Source organism: Ovis aries, chromosome 2 (genome assembly GCF_016772045.2).
Source record: "Ovis aries strain OAR_USU_Benz2616 breed Rambouillet chromosome 2, ARS-UI_Ramb_v3.0, whole genome shotgun sequence".
Classification (NCBI taxonomy): domain Eukaryota; kingdom Metazoa; phylum Chordata; class Mammalia; order Artiodactyla; family Bovidae; genus Ovis; species Ovis aries.
The window spans coordinates 30,714,491-30,736,157 of record NC_056055.1 but is presented as its reverse complement, the minus strand read 5'-3'; the positions used below and the strand labels follow the sequence as shown (position 1 = coordinate 30,736,157).

Genomic DNA, 21,667 nt, shown 5'->3' with positions numbered 1-21,667 from the left:
TTTTTTTTTTCATCCAGAGTTGTGCAAGCTGTAGTAGACAACTTTGCATGATAGAGATAACTAGCAAAACCTGGAAGGTTTGTGCCAGCTGAGCCCCTCGCTTCTCCTGCTAAACATCTGATCATGTATTTGATATAACTGTCTCTCAAGTATCTTTGAATAGCTCTGCACTTTTAAAATAGATTAGGGACAAATGAATTTTTTCTTAAAAGTGAGTTTCCATAGAAACAAGGAACTTAGGGAGATTCTTTGAACAGTTAAAAAAAAAAGAGAGAACTCTGAGAAGTTACAAATGTAACTTTTAAACAATTCAAGACTTCATCAAGACTAAATTAAAATGCTGTGACTTTAACATAGGAATATGTAAGAAGTCATTACTAGAGTTTCTCAGAAGAATGGGAATTTGGTTGGTTCAAATTCACTTTCGGTGTACACAGCAGTGCTCATCAAATGAACCCCTGGATTACTGCAACAGTTTACTAAAAGATGATTATTTTAGGTAGGTAGATTTTTCTCAGTTGGAGGGAAAGTCTCTGAAAATAATTTCATGGTCTAGCTCAGTAATTCAGCAGGTCAAATTTTGTCCTCATGATCAGGGACTGGGGAACAGTAGCTTTTATGGTGTGCTTCATTGTACAATTCCCAGCTACTTCAGGAAATTCCTTTCCAACTTCAGATAACAGTTACTTTGTGCCCTGAGTACTGGACAACCCCCTTATAATTATATTCAAGCTCGGGTGTTTCGGGCGCTGCTTTTAGTCATACACCATGGAGATTCATTAGACCTTCTTTTTCACTGAGCACTTGGCCACACGGAATGTTCATTTGGACGTTTCAGTCAAAGGCCCATAGAGCCCCGCTACTCTGCACAAAGTTGTCCTGTATTTGGTCAACTGACTGTTGAATAATTGGCACAGCTCTCAATGCCAATGTGAAAGAACCAGTAAAGGCAAAGAGTGCAGTGCCCGACAGTTAGGAAGGATACGCTGGTCCTGCGAAAATTCCACTGTGTGTGGAGTTGTTCCTATGTATGTATTTATTAGGGTGCAGGGAACATCCTTCTAAGACAGGGTAGTGGTTCAGAACTTAGACTTTGGAGCCAGATAGATTGTGTAGTTCATTAGTGGTTCATTAACCTTGAAGAAGTTAAATATCCTTCCTCTTCAACTGTAAATTTTTAATAATAGTATTTACCACCCAGTGCTGCTATGAGTTGGAAAATAAAGTCCTAAGTGTAAAGAGCTGAACAGAGTGAGCACTCAATAAATGAGAATTATTTCTGTACAGTTTATCACCGTGACAGATACTTTTGGTACCGCTGCTATATTTATTCCCTTGTGCCCACCACTGCAGCCTATATTGGCCCCAGTTTCAGTATCTGTATTTTTTTTTTAAATTTTGCCAGAGGGCTTTCTCTGGTCACCAGACTGGTTCTGCTATCCTCATACAGCAGGCTGGAGGAGCTGAAGAATGAGTACCTCTGGAAGTAGCCTTCAAGCTAGGATTGACTGGTGTACAAATACCTCAGCTTTCCTGCCAGTGGGTTTGAAATAACCTCGAGCTTGGAATTCCCACTGGGATTGAATCTCATTTATTCACAGCAATGACTTTCATAATGATGGACCTTTAATTGGCTACCTTCCTGTCCCTTTCTTCCTACTGTACATCCCCACTTGCCACTCCCAAATAAACCACTTGCACTCAGATCCTTCCCCAGGTCACTTTTGGGGAAACATACATTAAGCCAATCACCTTCAACATGAATCAGGAACAAATAAACACTCCAGTGTACACACACTGGAGAAGGAAATGGCAACCCACTCCAGTATTCTTGCGTGAAAAATCCCACGGACAGAGGAGCTTGCAGGCCACAGTCCATGGGGTGGCAGGGAGCTGGATATGACTGAGCGACTAACATACACACACACGTATACACGTATGTTGTTTAATCTTGTGTAATAACAAAGAGGAAAGCAGAAAGACATAGTACTCATGTTTGGGGAGATACTTTTTGATTAATAATTCCAAAGCCTTCCAAATATCCAAAATAGGTATTTTATAGAAACATGTATACACATATTCATTCCTCCATTACTTCAGTAAATATTTTTTGAGTACCTACTATGTGCCCTGGTACAGATCTAGGAGCTGGGGATATAATAGTGATCAAAATACAGATATATGACCACCAAACAGATATTATTTATTTAACTATCTAAAGTGAAGTCGCTCAGTCATGTCTGACTCTTTGCAACCCCATGGACTGTAGCTTACCAGGCTGTGAGGAGCCTCTCAGTCCATGGAGTTTTCCAGGCAAGAGTACTGGAGTGGGTTGTCATTTCCTTCTCCAGGGGATCTTCCGAACTCAGGGATTGAACCCGGGTCTCCCACACTGCAGGCAGACGCTTTACCATCTGAGCTACAGTGAAGAGCATATATTACTTATTTAATTACATACTTAATTATTTAATATAATCAGAAGTTTAATATAATTAATTATATAAATAATTTGATATTTAATACTATTATTAATATGTAATATATTTGATAAATTATTTTATCAAATATAAAATAAAATAAAATATAAAATATATGTAAATAATATATATTATATAATTTAATGTATATATACTATTATAAGAATATAAGAAAAATATATTTATATTTTATGAACATTATGTATATAATATATTATATATAATATATAAAATATATAAAAATACCATAATAATATATGTAGTATATAATATATAAATATAATTTCCTAAAAGCAGTAATATAATTAATAATTATATTAATTATTGATTATATTAATTAATCACACAATTTATTAATATACATAAATAATGTATATTATTTATCTAGTATATAAATGAATGTATAATTATACAGTGAAGAATGCATATAACTATAAAGTGAGATTGTGCTCTGAGGGATAGCAGTGGAGTCCTACGAAATCACCTAATAGTGGAATCTGATCTAAGCTGAGGAAGCAATGTTTCTGCTGTGTTATAAAAGATAAGTGGAGTTCAGTTCAGTTGCCCAGTTGTGTCTGACTCTGAGACCCCATGTACTGCATGCAGCATGCCAGACTTCTCTGTCCATCACCAACTCCTGGAGCTTGCTCAAACTCATGTCCATCAAGGGGGGATGCCATCCAACCAACTCATTCTCTGTCATCCCTTTCTCCTCCTGCCTTCAATCTTTCCCAGAATTAGGGTCTTCTCAAATGAGTCAGTTCTTTGCATCCGGTGGCCAAAATATTGGAGTCTCAGCTTCAGCATCAGTCCTTCCAATGAATATTCAGGACTGATTTCCTTTAGGATGGACTGGTTTGATTTCCTTGCAGTCCAAGGAACTCTCAAGAATCTTCTCCAACACCACAGTTCAAAAGCATCAGTTCTTTGGTGCTGGGCTTTCTTTATAGTCCAACTCTCACATCCATACATGACAACTGGTAAAGCCATGGCTTTGAATAGACAGACCTTTGTCAGCAAAGTAATGTCTCTGCTTTTCAATATGCTGTCTAGGTTTGTCATAGCTTTTCTTCCAAGGAGTAATTGTCTTCTAATTTCATGGCTGCAGTCACCATCTGCAGTGATTTTGGAGCCCAAGAATATAAAGTTTGTTACTGCTTCCATTGTTTCACCATCTATTTGCCATGAAGTGATGGGATAAGATGCCATGATCTTAGTTTTTTGAATGTTGAGTTTTAAGCCAACTTTTTCACTCTCCTCTTTCACTTTCATCAATAGGCTCTTTAGTTCCTCTTAACTTTCTGCCTAAGGGTGGTGTCATCTGCACATCTGAGGTTATTGATATTTCTCCCGGCAATCTTGATTCCAGCTTGTGCTTCATTCAGCCTGGCATTTCACATGATGTACTCTGCATATAAGTTACATAAGCAGAGTGATGATATGCAGCCTTGATGTACTCCTTTCCCGATCTGGAACCAGTTTGTTGTTCCATGTCCAGTTCTAACTGTTGCTTCTTGACCTGCATACAGATTTCTCAGGAGGCAGGTAAGGTGGAGTTACCTAGACTAAATGGATTGGCTTGGACAGTGGGGAGGTGATGATAAGAATGCTTCAGGAGGAGGGACCAGCAAGTGCAAATACCCTGATGATAAGAATGTTTCAGGTGGGAGGGAGGCAACCTACATGAGAATCTAAAGGAAGGTCTGAGCACAGAGAGCTCAGGGGACAGAGAGCCAGATGAGACTGGAGAACAAGGCTGAGGTCTTGTTGTGAAGGCTTTCTAGATCATGAAAGGAGATGTCTTTATCCTGTGAACCACAGGAAAACAATGAAGGGCTTTATATGGAAGGGAAATGTAATCAGGTTTGTGTTTTGAAAAAATAAAAATAACCATTGGTGGCAGGGTCGGAGAGAGTAAGGGAACAGATGGATAATTAGTAGGCTACAGCAGAAGTCCAGTGGAGAGATGGAAGTGCCTTAGTGGGTTGATGGGAGAGAAAGTGACTAGATTCTAGAGATTTATGGGATATACAAAGTTGACAGGACTTGGGGATGGTGTAGCTATGGAAAGCAAGAGAGAAGGAGGTGTCAGAGATGACTCTTAGTTTCATGACTTGTGACTCTGCATGGAGAGTTGTGAGTTCACAACTGTTAACTGTTGTTGAAGGAAGAAAATAAGTTGAGAGAAGAAAGTGAGTTTGCTTTCCAACATAATAATTTTGAGCCTTTGAGTCTTCTAAATGGAGAGGTTGAGATGGCATGAGTATACAGATCTGGACACCAAGATGTTCTTTTTATTATTATATAACTTGTTCTTTCCAAGATTTTAAAAATTAGATGAAATATGCAGGGTTTGTATTTGCAAGTGTATGTGTGTGTTTCTCATCCATTTACAATATTCAGTTTAGCTCATAAAAATTTGTTGAAAATACATAAAATGGGCTTTCTCCCCAACATAGGAGATTAAGAAAGTACTTTTCTTATCCTGTTTTAATTTGGGGATAATTGCAAGAAAGTATGTACTTAACCTATCATGTGTAACCTTATCTGGAAATTCTGTAATTTCTATTAAACTGGAAATATACAGAACTGGTGTTTGGTGCTGTCAGTGTGAGCAGTGGAGATCCCCAACAAGTTATCTCCTTCTATGTGATTGAGTGTCCTGTGACCACTTCTCCTTATTCTGCATTTCTACCTGGACAATTCTTTCACTCCCAGGAGTTAAACTACTCTTCATCTAACAGATATTTATGGTATGTACTATTCTACGTACTGGATATACAGCAGTGAATAAAACACAAAAACAATAACAAAAAATTAATACCCTTATAATGCTTGAATGTGCTAATGATTCACAAGTTCATGTTTAGCTCAGCCCTCTTTTCAGTGATTTAGACACATATATATTTAATTATTTGTGGGTCCCTCAAACATGAGATATCTAAAACGAAACTCCTATGCTTTTGTTCTATACCTGCTCTTCTGAATTCCCTGTTTGTCTAACGGTTGTGCACCCATCCTATTGCCCAATCCAAAAAACTAGGAATCATACTTAATTTCTTCTTCTCCCTTACTCCTAAATCCTATCAGTAACCTATCTTCCTATTGCATCCAAAGTAGTTCTCAAAGCATTCTCCTCATTAGTTCCCAAGTGCCACTGCCTAATGAAATTGGCTCTCACCATCTCTTGCCTAGAATACTGTAGGAATCACCTTCCTAGTCTCCCCAGTCCTATATTGTTTCCTTTAAATCTCTCCTCTAGCCAGATGCTGGCAATCTTGATTCCAGCTTGTGCTTCATCCAGCCTGGCATTTCATATGATCTACTGTGCATATAAGTTAAATAAGCACAGTGACAATACACAGCCTTGACATACTCCTTTTCCAATTTGGAACCAGTCTGTTGTTCCATGTCTGGTTCTAACTGTTCCTTCTTGACCTGCATACAGATTTCTTAGGAGGCAGGTAAGGTGGTTTGATATTCCTGTCTCTTGAAGAATTTTCCACAGTTTGTGGTGATCCACATAGTCAGATGGTAAAGCATCAGCTTACAATGCGGGAGACCTGGGTTCAATTCCTAGGTTGGGAAGATCTCCTGGAGAAGGAAATGGCAACCCAATCCAGTATTCTTGCCTCGAAAATCCCATGGACAGAGGAGCCTGGTAAGCTATAGTCCATGGGGTCGCAAAGAGTCGGACATGACTTAGCAACTTTCACACAGTCAAAGGCTTTGGCATAGTCAATAAAACAGAAGTAGATGTTTTTCTGGAATTCTCTTGCTTTGTCTATGATCCAATGGATGTTGGCAATTTGATCTCTGGTTCCTCTGCCTTTTCTAAATCTAGCTTAAACATTTGGAAGTTCATGGTTCACGTACTGTTGAAGCCTGGCTTGGAGAATTTTGAGCATTCCTTTGCCAGCATGTGAGATGAGTGCAATTGTGTGGTAGTTTGAATGTTCTTTGTCATTGCCTTTCTTTGGGATGAGAATAAAAACTGACCTTTTCCAGTCCCGTGGCCACTGCTGAGTTTTCCAAATTTGCTAGCATATTGAGTGCAGCACTTTAACAACATCATCTTTTAGGATTTGAAATAGCTCAACTGGAATTCCATCACCTCCACTAGCTTTGTTTGTAGTGATGCTTCCTAAGGCCCACTTGACTTTGCATTCTGGGATGTCTGGCTCTAGGTGAGTGATCACACCATTGTGATTATCTGGGTCGTGAAGATCTTTTTTGTATAGTTCTTCTGTGTATTCTTGCCACCTCTTAATCTCATCTGCTTCTGTTAGATCCCTACCATTTCTGTCCTTTATTTGTGTCCATCTTTGCATGAAATATTCCCTTGCTATCTCTAATTTTCTTGAAGAGATCTCTAGTCTTTCTCATTCTATTGTTTTCCTCTGTTTCTTTGCATTGATCACTGAGGAAGGCTTTTTTTTTTTTTTAATCTTTCCTAGCTATTCTTTGGAACTCTGCATTCAAATGGATATATCTATCCTTTTCTCCCTTGCCTTTAGAGTCTCTTCTCAGCTATTTGTAAGGCCTCCATAGACAACCATGTTGCCTTTTTACATGTCTTTTCCTTGGGGATTGTCTTGATTCCTGCCTCCTGTACAATGTCAGGAACCTCTGTCCATAGTTCTTCAGGCACTCTGTCTATCAGATCTAATCTCTTGAATCTATTGTCACTTCCACTGTATAATTGTAAGGGATTTGATTTAAGTCATACCTGAATGGTCTAGTGGTTTACCCTACTTTCTTCAATCAAGATTGCCAGGAGAAATATCAATAACCTCAGATATACAGGTGACACCACACTTATGGCAGAAAGTTAAGAGGAACTAAAGAGCCTCTTGATGAAAGTGAAAGAGGAGAGTGAAAAAGCTGGCTTAAAACTCAACATTCAGAAAACTAAGATCATGGCATCTGGTCCCATGAATTCATGGCAAATAGATGGTGAAACAATGGAAACAGTGACCAACTTTATATTCTTGGGCTCCAAAATCACTGCAGATGGTGACTGCAGCCATAAAATTAGAAGACACTTACTCCTTGGAAGAAAAGCTATGACAAACCTGGATAGCATATTAAAAAGCAGAGACATTAACTTGCCAACAAAAGTCTGTCTAGTCATAACTATGATTTTTCCAGTTGTCATGTATGGATGTGAGAGTTGGACTATAATCCCAACACCAAAGAATTGATGCTTTTGAACGGTGGTGTTGGAGAAGGTTCTTGAGAGTTCCTTGGACTGCAAGGAAATCAAACCAGTCCATCCTAAAGGAAATCAGTCCTGAATATTCATTGGAAGGACTGATGCTGAAGCTGAGACTCCAATACTTTGGCCACCTGATGCAAAGAACTGACTCATTTGAAAAGACCCTAATTCTGGGAAAGATTGAAGGCAAGAGGAGAAAGGGATGACAGAAAATGAGATGGTTGGATGGCATCACTGACTCAATGGAACATGAGTTTGAGCAAGCTCTGGGAGTTGGTGATGGACAGGGAAGCCTTGCATGCTGCAGTCCACAGGGTCTCAGAGTCAGACATGACTGAGCTACAGAACTGACTGAGACAGATGCCAGAATGGCTGATCTAAAAGAAAATCTGGCCATGTTCTTTTTTAATGACTGAAACTGCTTAGTATGTCATTGAAAGCCTTCTGTGATTGTCCTCTGCTCACCTCTCCAGTTCATCTCCTTCCATCTTCTCCTTTCTTTCATATTCAACAATACTGAGTCACCTGTAGTTCCCATTCCCCAAACATGAAAGGCCTTTCCCAGTACTCTTCTGCTATCCACTCCTGCTCATCTTCTAAGTCTAGGGTCATGCAACATTTCTTCCATGAAATCATCCCTCATCCTCTAACTGCTTCCCCAAGACTAGGTGGTTTCCAGGACATTGTGTGATAGTTCCTTTACATACTGTCTTGAAATTTCCTGCCTAATGTTGAAATTGCTTGTCTTCCTCACGTTTTGAAAGCAGGAACTGTGTATTAGTCATGGGTATAACCTCAGTGCCTGCCAGAATATCTGCCACATAGAAGGCCAACAATCAATATGTGTTGAACCGTGTTGCTGAATATGTCCTGTTTAGGGTACTTCTGTACTGGGGAAATTTCAAGAATATGGTGTGTGATTTTTCTTTTCTTAGAGGTGCTAGGATAATGTTGTAGGAGTCCTTTAATATAAAGTGTACTTGAAATAGAAGGAGAAATATGACTTTCTGCAGAAAAAAACTGTTTTCTTCAGGAATAAAAGCGAGACTCACCATGAAATGCTTTGGTATCTATGAGTATCAATATACTGTAGTTTTTCTCTAAAAGAAACTTATCTTTTACAAGTATCTCAGGGTAATAATAGCAAAAGGTATACTAAACAAGGGAGTCACAGATTATTTTAGATTCTGAAACCTTCATCTTACAGACAGGCTAACATTGTGTTGAATTTGGCATCTTCTCTTGACAATGATATGTACACAATTGAGTCTATCACCTAGTTCTTTCCTGTCTTCAACTTATTTGCCTATAACAAAGGATGAAAAAATATTCACAAGTCAGAACATATGTATATTTGGATTAGCTGGCTCTTTCTGCATTTTTTTTTTTTTTTTGGTTCTTTGGAAAAATGTACTTTGATCTTTAGTGTACCACATGAAGGTCCTTTGAAAGCAGTACCTAATGGGGAAAATAAATAAGCCAAGAGCTGCTGTAACTTAAGATGTTTGCCTTGAGAACTATTGGTTTTTCTGTCAGTCTGTCAGCCTGCCTGTCTATGTGAGTGAGACTCTCCATTTTGAATGCCAGTGTTTTGTGTAAGTACCTTAGAGGTTTTGTTTTAATATCTAAACACTAGCTCCTCAGTGTTCTTGCCAATTGCTGTAGAATTCTTTCATCACTCAGCAAGGGCAAATTTTCTTTTTTGTTTCTTATTCAGCTTTGCTTACCAAGGCTTTTAAACAGCTAAAGAAGACATCTCCACAGATTAAAAAGAGTGATTTTTGTCTCTTGATTGATTCTGTAAACAAACAAAAACAATCCAATCGCAAATTGATTTGGTGAAGGTGGAAACATTCAATGTGTAGTGGATGCTGTAGTGTGCTGCCTAGATTCCCTCTTCAAGACAGGGACGCTTATTCTCTGTGCTGCCAGGAATGTTGGCTGATAAAAACTCACAGCTAAGTTGCTCTTTGGGAACTGACTTCGGTCCAAGAAAGCTACATGACACAAGGCATGATGCCTCTTTGCTCTACTGCAAGTGGGAACAATTTATAAAATCTTGGTCTGCTAGCCTGAATTTGGGATAATTCTCAAGGGCCTTGTCAGCTCACGCACTCCCCACAGTCCAATTTCTCACTCTGCCTGACTCACTTGAGTGTTACTCCTATGAGCACTACTGCATAACCCTCTTGCCCACATGTGTTAGATTCCTAGAAATCTTTCTCAGGAAATCCAACCTAATACATAAGATATTCAGCAGTATCAATTCAGGGAAATGATTGGTGTATTAGAGTTCTTTGGAGAAACAGAACTGTTGGGAGATACATATCTTAATATATATCCTAATGTAGATCATATAATATATCATATTATATAAAATATAATGTATATGTAGTATATATATGGAGTAAGAAATGGCACCCCTCTCCAGTATTCGTTCCTGGAAAATTCCATGGACAGAGGAGCCTGGCAGGCTACAGTCCACAGGGCCGCAAAGAGTCAGACACTATTGAGCAATTGAGCACACACGTATTATATATATATATGAGCATATATTGACACATGAATAACACGTGAGTTAGGGCTGCCTACACCCAAGCAGTCAAAAATTCCTGTGTGATTTTTGACTCTTGCCAAACATACTTATTAATAGCCTACCACTGACTAGAAGCCTTACCAAACACATACAGTAAAATAATACATATTTTATATGTTAAATGTATATCTACATGTATTTTATGCATTCATGACATATTTAACTTTCTCTTAATTGGGGGGATATTTCCAGGCTATATAGTTCACCTGTAAGTGTTTTCATATTGTTGCAAATCTCAAAAGAACTTTCCTAATATATTTACTGAAAAAAATTCCAAGTATTAAGTGGACCAGCATATTATATCTACTACTGTGGGCAAGAATCCCTTAGAAGAAATGGAGTAGCCATCATGGTCAATAAAAGAGTCCAAAATGCAGTACTTGGATGCAGTCTCAAAAATGACAGAATGATCTCTGTTCATTTCCAAGGCAAACCATTCAATATCACAGTAATCCAAGTCTATGCCCCAACTAACAATGCTGAAGAAGCTGAAGTTAAACGGTTCTATGAAGACCTATAAGACCATCTAGAACTAACACCCCAAAAAAGATGTCCTTTTCATTATAATGTACTGGAATGCAAAAGTAGGAAATCAAGACATACCTGGAGTAACAGGCAAATTTGGCCTTGGAGTACAGAATGAAGCAGGGCAAAGGCTAACAGGTTTTGCCAAGAGAATGTCATAGCAACACCCTCTTCCAACAACACAAGAGAAGACTCTACACATGGACATCACCAGATGGTCAATACTGAAATCCGATTGATTATATTCTTTGCAGCCAAAGATGGAGAAGTTCTATACAGTGAGCAAAAACAAGACCAGGAGCTGACTGTGGCTCATACCATGAACTCTTTATTGCCAAATTCAGACTTAAATTAAAGAAAGTAGGGAAAACCACTAGACAATTCAGGTATGACCTAAATCAAATCCCTTATGATTATACAGTGGAAGTGACAATAGATTCAAAGGGTTAAATCTGATAGACAGAGTGCCTGAAGAACTATGGACAAAGATTCCTGACATTGTACAGGAGGCAAAATCAAGAATATCCCCAAGGAAAAGAAATGCAAAAAGGCAACATGGTTGTCTGAGGAGGCCTTTCAAATAGCTGTGAAAAGAAGAGAAGTGAAAGGCAAAGGAGAAAAGCAAAGATACTCATTTGAATGCAGAGTTCCAAAGAATAACAGGGGGAGATAAGAAAGCCTTCCTTGGTGATCAATGTGATCAGCGCAAAGAAATAGAGGAAAACAACAGAATGGGAAAGACTAGAGATCTCTCAAGAAAATTAGAGATACCAAGGGAACATTTCATGCAAAGATAGGCACAAATTAAGGACAGAAATGGTAGGGACCTAACAGAAGCAGATAAGATTAATTAAGAGATGGCAAGAATACACAGAAGAACTATACAAAAAAGATCTTCACGACCCAGATAATCACAATGGTGTGATCACTCACCTAGAGCCAGACATCCCAGAATGCAAAGTCAAGTGGGCCTTAGGAAACATCACTATACGAACAAAGCTAGTGGAGGTGATGGAATTCCAGTTGAGCTATTTCAAATCCTAAAAGATGGTGTTGTTAAAGTGCTGCACGTAATATGCCAGCAAATTTGGAAAACTCAGCAGTGGCCACAGGACTGGAAAAGGTCAGTTTTTATTCCCACCCCAAAGAAAGGCAATACCAAAGAACGTTCAAGCTACTGCACAATTGCACTCATCTCACATGCTGGCAAAGGAATGCTCAAAATTCTCCAAGCCAGGCTTCAACAGTACGTGAACCATGGCACTCCAGATGTTCAAGCTGGATTTAGAAAAGGCAGAGGAACTAGAGATCAAATTGCCAACATCCACTGGATCATTGAAGAAGTGAGAGAGTTCCAGAGAAACATCTACTTCTGTTTTATTGACTATGCCAAAGCCTTTGGCTGTGTGGATCACAACAAACTGTGGAAAATTCTTCAAGAGATGGGAATACCAGAGCACCTGACCTGCCTCCTGAGAAATCTGTATGCAGGTCAAGAAGCGATAGTTAGAACTGGACATGGAACAATGGACTGGTTCCAAATAGGAAAAGGAGTATGTCAAAGCTGTATATTGTCACCCTGCTTATTTAACTTATATTCAGATTACATCATGTAAAATGCTGGACTAGATGAAGCACAAGCTGGAATCAAGATTGCCAGGAGAAATATCAATAACTTCAGGTATGCAGGGGACACCATCCTTACGGCAGAAAGTGAAGAGGAACTAAAGAGCCTCTTGAAAGTGAAAGAGGAGAGTGAAAAGTTGGCTTAAAACTCAACATTCAGAAAACTAAGGTCATGGCATCTGGTCCTGTCAATTCATGGAAAATAGATGGGGAAACAGTGAAAACAGTGAGAGACTTCATTTTCTTGGGCTCCAAAATCACTGCAGATGGTGACTGCAGCCATAAAGTTAGAAGACTGTTACTCCTTGGAAGAGAAGTTATGACCAACCTAGACATCATATTAAAAAGGAGAGACATTACTTTGCCAACAAAGGTCTGTCTAGTCAAAGCTATAGTGTTTCCAGTAGTCATGTATGGATGTGGGAGTTGGACTACAAAGAAAGCTGAGCACCGAAGAATTGATGCCTTTGAACTGTGGTGTTGGAGAAGACTCTTGAGAGTCCCTTGGACTGCAAGGAGATCCAACCAGTCCATCCTAAAGGAAATCAGTCTTGAATATTCATTGGAAGGACTGATGCTGAAGCTGAGACTGATACTTTGGCCACCTGATGCGAAGAACTGACTCATTTGAAAAGACCCTGATGCTGGGAAAGATTGAGTACAGGAGGAGAAGGGGACGACAGAGGATGAGGTGGTTGGATGGCATCACCAACTCAATGGACATGAGTTTGAGTAAACAGCAAGAGTTGGTGTTGGACAGGGAAGCCTGGTGTGCTGCAGTCCACGGGGTCACAAAGAGTCAGACACAACTGAGTAACTGAACTGAACTGAACTGTGCAGTTCAAATCTGTATTGATCAAGGGTCAACTGTGCATCTGCATATATATATATATCTCATACACATTACATATATGAAATAAATATCCTCTATTTATTTATCATCTAAATATACTTCGTGTCTGGATTAGAGGATGGATAAGCAGGAACCAGGAAGACTGTGAGGGTGTACAGGGTTTCTTCTGGGGACATAAGATATGCTAAGATTAGATGTGGTGATGTAATTCAGTTTAACTTTGAATCAGATTAAGTGCCACATCAAGTACAATTGCTTTTTTCATCTTGGATTTTTGGAATGTTTAAACACGAATGTTGCCTTGGAAACAGTCTGGTAGCTTTCTGACTGGGAGATCATGGATTGAGATTGTAGGCAACCCTGTTGATTGGCTGAGAAGATGAGGGTTGAAAAGTCAGAGAAGGAAGTATTGTCAGTTTTAAGGTTGTTCACTCACAAAAGCACTTTACACTTTGAATTTTCTCCAGCTCTTTCACTTCTCTATGTAGGTACACAGAGCAGAAGCAGATAAAATCTTATGGGGAGAGCTGCATAGCATGGTGAATAGCACACAGCCTGTTGGTATGTTAAGAATATGCTGTCTTTGCTTTGGTTTCCAGTATCCTTCTCGATCAAGCACTTGAGCTGATTGATCTTTGCTGTATCGACATACTGGACTAATGTGTTCAGAGAGGAGTCTGCTATAGCAAATGTTTATTGAGCACTGTACTATATGCCAGGTACAATTCTGGGTGCTGTGGATTTGTGGTGAACCACTTTGATAATGAATTTTAGATTCAACATTCATTCATCCAAAACCGTGTATTGAGTACCCATTGTTTTTCATGGCTAGGTTCCAACTTACGATGAAAATTCAAAAATAAAATTGCAGCTACAGAGGAATCATGTTTTAATGAATTGTGGAGTTAAATAAAGCCAGATGGGCAATCCCAACTTCACTCCCTCCTAGTTATGTGACTTTGGAAAAATATTTAAGCCTAGGAAGCTCAGTTTTCCCAGCTGTAGAAGGTGAAGAGAGAATGGAGAAACTACCTATGTAAAATTTATCCTATCCTGTAAAATCTATTGAGATAACACATCTCACTGAATATGGAGCTCAACGTCTCACCTTTAGAATCTAAAAACAAGTATTTAGTTCAGTTCAGTCGCTCAGTCGTGTCCAACTCTTAATTCCCTTCTAATTTCTAGCTCACTTCCATGGATTTAAATTATAGTTTATGTAGAAATCCATTTGAGTAACACTCTAATAATTCATCTTCCTCATTTATAGGTGAAAAACTTGGGTCTACATATCTTACCCAATGTTGCATAACGAGTTAATGTGAAATCAGCACTGAATGCCAGCCATCTCAACTCCAGGCTCAGGGCTTTTCTATCATATCACAGTAACTTCAGTGATTTGTTTGTTTTCTGCCATTTTTGCTTGCATTTTCAGTAGGGTTTAGCATTATATTTAAATCTGGAGATTTCACTGTGAATCTCAGAATGTTTTAAAAATGTCACCCTCAAGAGAATGATATATAGATTAGATGGTCAGCTGTTGATAATTTTAGAAGCTAATTGATAGATTCATGGGGATTTTTTACACTACTCCTTTCACTTTTTGTGTATGTTTGAAATTTTCCATAATAAAAAAGCTAAGAAAATGTCTTCCAAATCTTATGCCAATACCAATTCTGGAAAACCCCTACTTCTACCACTTGTCTTTCCCAAGAAGTTTTCATTTCATTTTCATTCATTCTTCATTTTCAGTCTTCAGTTGATTCTCAATCCCTGAGAGGTTTTGTATCCCATTCCCAAAGGAACTCAGATTTTCATTTTAAGGCTGGGTGTTTAGAATGTCAGGGCCACTCTCTAATAGACAACCTCCTTGGCCACACTCAGTGAGTCACCTTGAAACAGAGGACGCTGGATGTTGCTCATTGTGCCTGCTTCTCATAGGGGGTAAAGCCATGCTCCATACTGTTCTCCACTGTGGCTGTACCAATTTACATTCCCAACAGGGTAGGAGGGTTTCCTCTTCTCCATACCCTCTCTAGTATTTATTTGTAGACTTTTTGATGATGGTTATTCTAACTAGTGTAAAGTGATACCTCATTGCAGTTTTGATTTGCATTTCTCTAGTAATATGCAATGTTGAACATCTTTTCATGTGCCTGTTGGCCCTCTGTATCAGACCTTGCAATCACTGAACAATTAGTCATGCCTGAGTACTGAGTATAACCTGTTGACTCAAGTTGTGCAGAAGCAGATGGAAAGCAAAGTCAAACTAGTGTGTATTCACAGAGGATCTCCAAAGTGGCCTGGCAGCAGTAGCAAAGCTAAGATAATCACGTGAAGGAGGTGCTTAACTAACTGCTAAGTCGCTTCAGTCGTGTCCGACTCTGTGCGACCCCAGAGACGGCAGCCCACCAGGCTCCCCTGTCCCTGGGATTCTCCAGGCAAGAACACTGGAGTGGGTTGCCATTTCCTTCTCCAATACATGAAAGTGAAAAGTGAAAGAGAAGTCACTCAGTCATGTCCAACTCTTAGCGACCCCATGGACTGCAGCCTACCAGGCTCCTCCGTCCATGGGATTTTCCAGGCAAGAGTACTGGAGTGGGTTGCCACTAGCACGATAAAAGGACACCTTGGCTATTATCTCTGAGCCCACACCCACACCTCCACAGGAGATGTGAATTTCCTGGTCTGGTGTGAGTGTCTGAGCCTGGAGGAGAACCCAAGTCACTGATTCTTCCACTCAGTGCCCTTTCACCTACCATTGTTTCTCCACCTTCGCTGCATGTTAGAATCCCCTGGGGATCTTTTGAAAATGCAGATGCTCTGGCACCAACTCAAACCCATTAGATCAAAATCTCTGGGGTAGGGGCTTGGGTGAAATTTTTTTTTTTGAAGTTCTCAGGTTATTCAAATGTGCAGCCAAGGTCCCAAAGTGCTGTGCCATACTGAGTTGTTGCCTCTTTTCTTCCAATGAGATTTCTGATCTGCTAGTCATGTCACACCTGCTCCCTTCGTTTCACCAGTCTCCATCTAGGTACTTGCTCTCTGGCTTGCTGCCGCTTATGTTTCTGAATGACTGCATCCCTGCTTCTTCCCAGAGAAGTGTTCGGAGGCCGAACACCCACCACTTGCTGTGGGCCCTTATTGTCTCCGAAAGTGCTCCTTGCATGATTTGAATGGTGGCTCCCCAAAAGATATATCATGTCCTGGAATGTGACCTTATTTGTAAAGACAGTCTTTGCAGATGTAATTAAGTGAAGGTTCTCCAAAGGCTATCACTCTAGGCCCTAAATCCATCAATAAGTGATCCTTATGAGAGATACACACAGAGAAGAAAAAGGCCCCATGAGGACAGAGGCAAAGACTGCTATCCACATATAACCAACAGATATCCAGGGCTACCAGAAGCTGGAAGAGGCATGGGAGGATTCTTCACATTAGTGTTTAGAGATACCCTACTGACACCTTGATTTCAGACCTTGAGCCTCCAGAACTGTGAGAGAATATCTTTTTTGTATTAATCCATCCTTAGGTTTCTTGCATTGTTGGCAGATTCTTTACCAACTGGGCCACTGGGGAAGCCTAAGAATAACTGGAGTGGGTAGTCAAACCCTTCTCCAGGGCATCTTCCAGACCCAGGAATTGAACTAGGGTCTCCTGCATTGCAGGCAGATTCTTTACCAACTGAGCTACCAGAGAAACCCTTAATCAATAGTTTGTGGCAATTTGCCATGGCAGCTTGAGGAAACTAATAGAGATACGATCTCAATGCCCTGCTTTTTGCTTTGTTGTATGGTAGCAGACAACCATCCAATTCAACATGCTTCCTCTGGATTTGTTTTACTGAACTCATCAAGTTTTGCCCACATGAATTTCCCTGGTGGCTAAGTGGTAAAGAATCTGCCTGCAATGCAGGAGATACAGATTTGATCCCTGGGTCAGGAAGATACCCTGGAGAGGAAATGGCAACCCACTCCAGTATGCTTGCCTGGAAAATCCCATGGACTGAGGAGTCTTGTGGGCTATGGTTCTTGGGGTCTCAAAGAGTCGGGACATGGCTAAAGTGATTGAGTATGTTCCCTTATTCCATCTAGAAAGTTTTGGGGGTATCTACAAGGGCAATGGCTGGATGGCATCACCGATTCAGTGGACGTGAGTCTGAGTGAACTCTGGGAGTGGGTGATGGACAGGGAGGCCTGGCGTGCTGCGATTCATGGGGTCGCAAAGAGTTGGATACGACTGAGCGACTGAATTGAACAAGGGCAATGCACTTTCTTTCTCTCTCCCTTCCAGCCTTTTCCTCTCTATCCAAACTAAACAGCACCCATCAAAAACCATCTCATAGCAGCCACATCTCAGCATCTTCTAATAATTTTATAGGTTTTCATTTTTTCATATCCTGCTTCTTTTAAAATGAACAACATTTAGCCTGGTTATTGCACACAACTGAAACAATTTAGAAGAATAAGTTTTGCCTTCACCTGTTACTTCCAGCCATCCAACTTCCCATATACACCTACTGTGTATGTGTGCTAAGTTATTTCAGTCGTGAATGATTCCATGCGACTCTATGGACAGTAGCCTGCCACGTTCATCTGTCCATGGGATTCTCCAGGCAAGAATACTGCAGTGAGTTGCCTTCTCCAGAGAATATTCATTCCCACCCCAGGGACTGAACGGTTCTCCAGAGAATATTCATTCCCACCCCAGGGACTGAACGGTGTCTCTTATGTCTTCTGCACTGGCAGGCGGATATTTTACCACTAGCACCACCTGGGAACCCCCATACACCTACAGTAACCACTGTGAATCAAGAACACTCTGGTGACTATCCCGCCAGCCGTCTTTCCAGGCAGATATTGAAAGCGATGACTGGCTCAGATGGCAAATGTAAACTATGACACTGTTGGAAATAGCACTGTACTTGTTGAAGCAGGCAGGGTGGGTTGCTTAGAGCCCATGGACTATTTCTCAAAAATCTCTCTGAACACAGGCTGCAAGGAACAAAGACACATTGAAAGCCACTATCTCAGCCTTCTGGAGGTCTGGCCTTGCAGGGTAAGGTGGAGACCAGGGCAAGGGAAGCATGGGACATTTAAGGAGGCACTTGCTCTCAGGGTTGTGCACACCTTAAGAAAGCTTCTGGTTAGTTGATGAAGATCCCAATTGATGGCAGAGGAGGAGTCCTGGCTCTCTTTACTTGTGGCTTCTGGGTCTTTCTGAAGGAGGAAGGAGCTATAGCAGTTATTTCTGGTATGTACATCAGTAAGTCAGTTAAAGTCTGACTTTAAAACCTCCAGTGTCTTCCCATTTTGCTTACAGTGAAAGCCGAAGCATCCTTGCTGGCCACACACGGTCTGACCCCCACCCTGCTCCGCAGACTCTTCCTCTCTCATCCATCCCTCCATCAGTATTCCCTACCCATCACGTGGTCCTCCTTCCTTTTCCTCAAACTCTCCAAGTGTGGTCTATCTCAGGACCTTTGCAAACTTGCTGTCCTCTCTGTTTGCGATGCTCTTCCTCCAGGGATCCAGGAGTTTCACTAGCTCAGTTCCTCCAGATCTCTTCTCAGAAGTCACCTAACCAGAAATGACTTCCCTAACTGTGCTACAATAACAGTGCTCCTAGTCAACCCCACCACTCACTGTTCCCCTTGGGCGACTTCCTTTTCCTCTGATTGTCACCTGGCTCTGTGGTCTCAGATGGACTACCATGGGTTTTGTGAGAAATGGTACAAAAACAAGCCAGATGCTTTCTCCCACTGCCTTCACTGTGGGATGCCTGCTGAGTGCAGGAGCCGCTGTGTTGGTGTTTGTTCCTGTATGAAGAGCCCCACAGACATGCCTTTTGGAAACTGGGCATCCCTGAGAGCACTGGCTTGTGTCTTTGTGGACTTTATATTCCAAGGTGCTAATTAGCATCTGCAGGGTTGCCTTTTTCTCTTTGGCTTCCAGGAAGTTTGGGGCCAGATTTGGAATTGAACTATAACAACTTCATGACACTTGAATGTCTTTCTTTCTGGTTGGGATTTTCCAGACTTACATTTCCCCACCCCGATTGTTTGTTCCTGCTTTGCTATGTTCTATGCTATATATGAGGTGGGAGAGAAATGAGCTGATTATTGAGGGCACAGATGAATCCACCAGTGCAGAGAAGACGAGACTCCTGCATTGACGGCACTGCGGGAATGAGCGGGTGGGACTGTGGCCCGGCAGGCCCTTCTGGAAACTTAATACTGCCTGGGACGGAAGGAAAAAGACGGGTGGAAACAAGGAGCACAGTCAAGTCCTGAGGTCAAGTTTTTGCTCACAAAGTTGTGACTTATAATATGAATAATATGTTTCCGTAAATTTGCAGAATTTTTGAGCTGAGAGGAACTGTTGGTAAATCCAAATATTTTCTTGTAAAACTGAGGAAACTGAAGACCAAGCAATTTACTTAAAGTCCAAAACTATTTATTGGCAGAGATGAGATGAGAGTCCTTTTCTCTCTCCTCCTGGCTTAAAGCTTTTTCCATGATACCACCCACAAAGTTGCAGTTCTTCCCATTTTGTGTATTAAGAATTTTTCATTTGAGATCCTTGGAACACGTGTTAAGAGGTTATGCCTGCATACATATAATTCCTTTTCCTCCGTGGACTTTCCAAATTCAATAAAGTAATGGAAGGGAAGTGCCCCCTGATGGTTTTCCTCAAAGCCCACCCTGATTTTAATGCTTGGGCTCAGAAGCACACTTGTTCCTGTGGGCTGTGGATGGAGGGTGAGTGTTAAATCACAGGGGGCGCTCGTGGGCAACAAGAACAGAAACAACAGGGCTTGGGTGACTTGGGGCTGGATGTGGGTCACTTAAGTGAATTCCAGGTGACCAGGTAAGATCAGCAGAGTAGGGTGTACAGGGAGAGCTGCCTGCTGGGTCCAGGAAAAGAAAGACAGGGTTTCCAGAGGTGCCCCAAACATGGCTGATTTCCGTCAACATGGGAGGAATCCCCAGCCTAGGTGCTCAAAAGTTCACAGAATCTGAGGCGAAGAGCAGGTTACAAAGAGAGAACGGGAAGCCCCTGCTGCCTGCAGAATCACTAGTCTACAAGGAGTTGGAACACAACAAAACACAGCACCGGCTTCTCTGGTAAGTGGCACCGAGGATTAGGACCTAACTTTGTGAGGAAAATTGTTCTGATGAATGGATGTATTTGGCTAGTTCCAGCTAAGTGGTTTTCAATAGTGACTTCAGCCTAGAGCACTGCAAAGCTGAGCTGTTGCTTCCGGGTGGCATAGCAGGCTTTTTTTTTTTTTTAACCAGCCAGTCAAGCACAGAGCCCAGGGGGTGGGTGGGTGTGGGGAGGCCCTTGGGAGAAGTTTAGGGACTGGGAGCTACTGCTGCCTGGAGAGAAAACTCTGCAAAGTTTAATGTCAAAAACCCCAGGAAATATTGGGCCTGCTCATTCCATCCTCTTGCATGGTTTGGGTGTGTCTCCTTAGGAGACCAGAGCCCTTTCAGGGCCCAGCTGTACTGGACAGGAGCTTCTACAGATTTAAGGCCCACAGCAGCACAATATTTTCTGTATTGCACATTACAACGTGATGGCCCCTATGATGACAAATAACCAACAAAGATCCCAACAATGACTCTGCTGCTGCTGCTGCTGCTGCTAAGTCACTTCAGTCGTGTCCAACTCTGTGCGGCCCCATAGACAGCAGCCCACCAGGCTCCCCCATCCCTGGGATTCTCTAGGCAAGAATACTGGAGTGGGTTGCCATTTCCTTCTCCAATGCATGAAAGTGAAAAGTCAAAGTGACGTCACTCAGTCACGTCCGACTCTTAGCGACCCCATGGACTGCAGCCTACCAGGCTCCTCCATCCGTGGATTTTCCAGGCAGGAGTATTGGACTGGGGTGCCATTACCTTCCCCAACAATGACTCTACAGCCACTCTTTTAAAAGCTAAGAAAAGTGATCAAAGGTAGTTAAGAAGATTTGTAATGGTCAGTCTTCTCATGAGACACAGCTGTGACCTTACAGACACTGAAATGCAATTCTGAGCTTCACTCCCAGTTTGTTTTGAAGGTTACATAAACTGTTGCTGGTTTTTTGGACTGTCTTTGTATCTATATTCCCTACAATGGGTACCAGGCCTAATCAATAGAGGGCTTGAAGGAATAAGCCAGCTGGTCAAGTTACAGCACTAAACTGGGAATCAGAGTAAGCTTTCTGACTACCCCTTAACACTCTCACCAGCTATGAGGAAGAACTGTCCAAAAAAGATCTTCATGACCCAGATAATCATGATGGTGTGATCACTCACCTAGGGCCAAATATCCTAGAATGTGAAGTCAAGTGGGTCTTAGGAAGCATCACTACAAGCAAAGCTAGTG

The 21,667-nt window shown here is 41.2% G+C and overlaps 1 long non-coding RNA gene across 2 annotated transcripts in view; it reads left to right on the top strand.

Annotated features, from left to right (window-relative positions):
* The window catches only part of LOC105607122 (uncharacterized), a 78,051-nt gene that overhangs the window by 27,096 nt on the left and 29,288 nt on the right, over positions 1-21,667 (top strand). The window contains exon 1 of one of the 2 annotated variants that reach the window (XR_001027318.4): positions 20,170-20,421. The exons of the other annotated variant lie outside the window; for it this stretch is intronic. This is a non-coding gene — a long non-coding RNA (uncharacterized LOC105607122). Of the gene's footprint in view, positions 1-20,169; positions 20,422-21,667 lie in introns of those variants that run through there. 2 annotated transcript variants of the gene reach the window in all.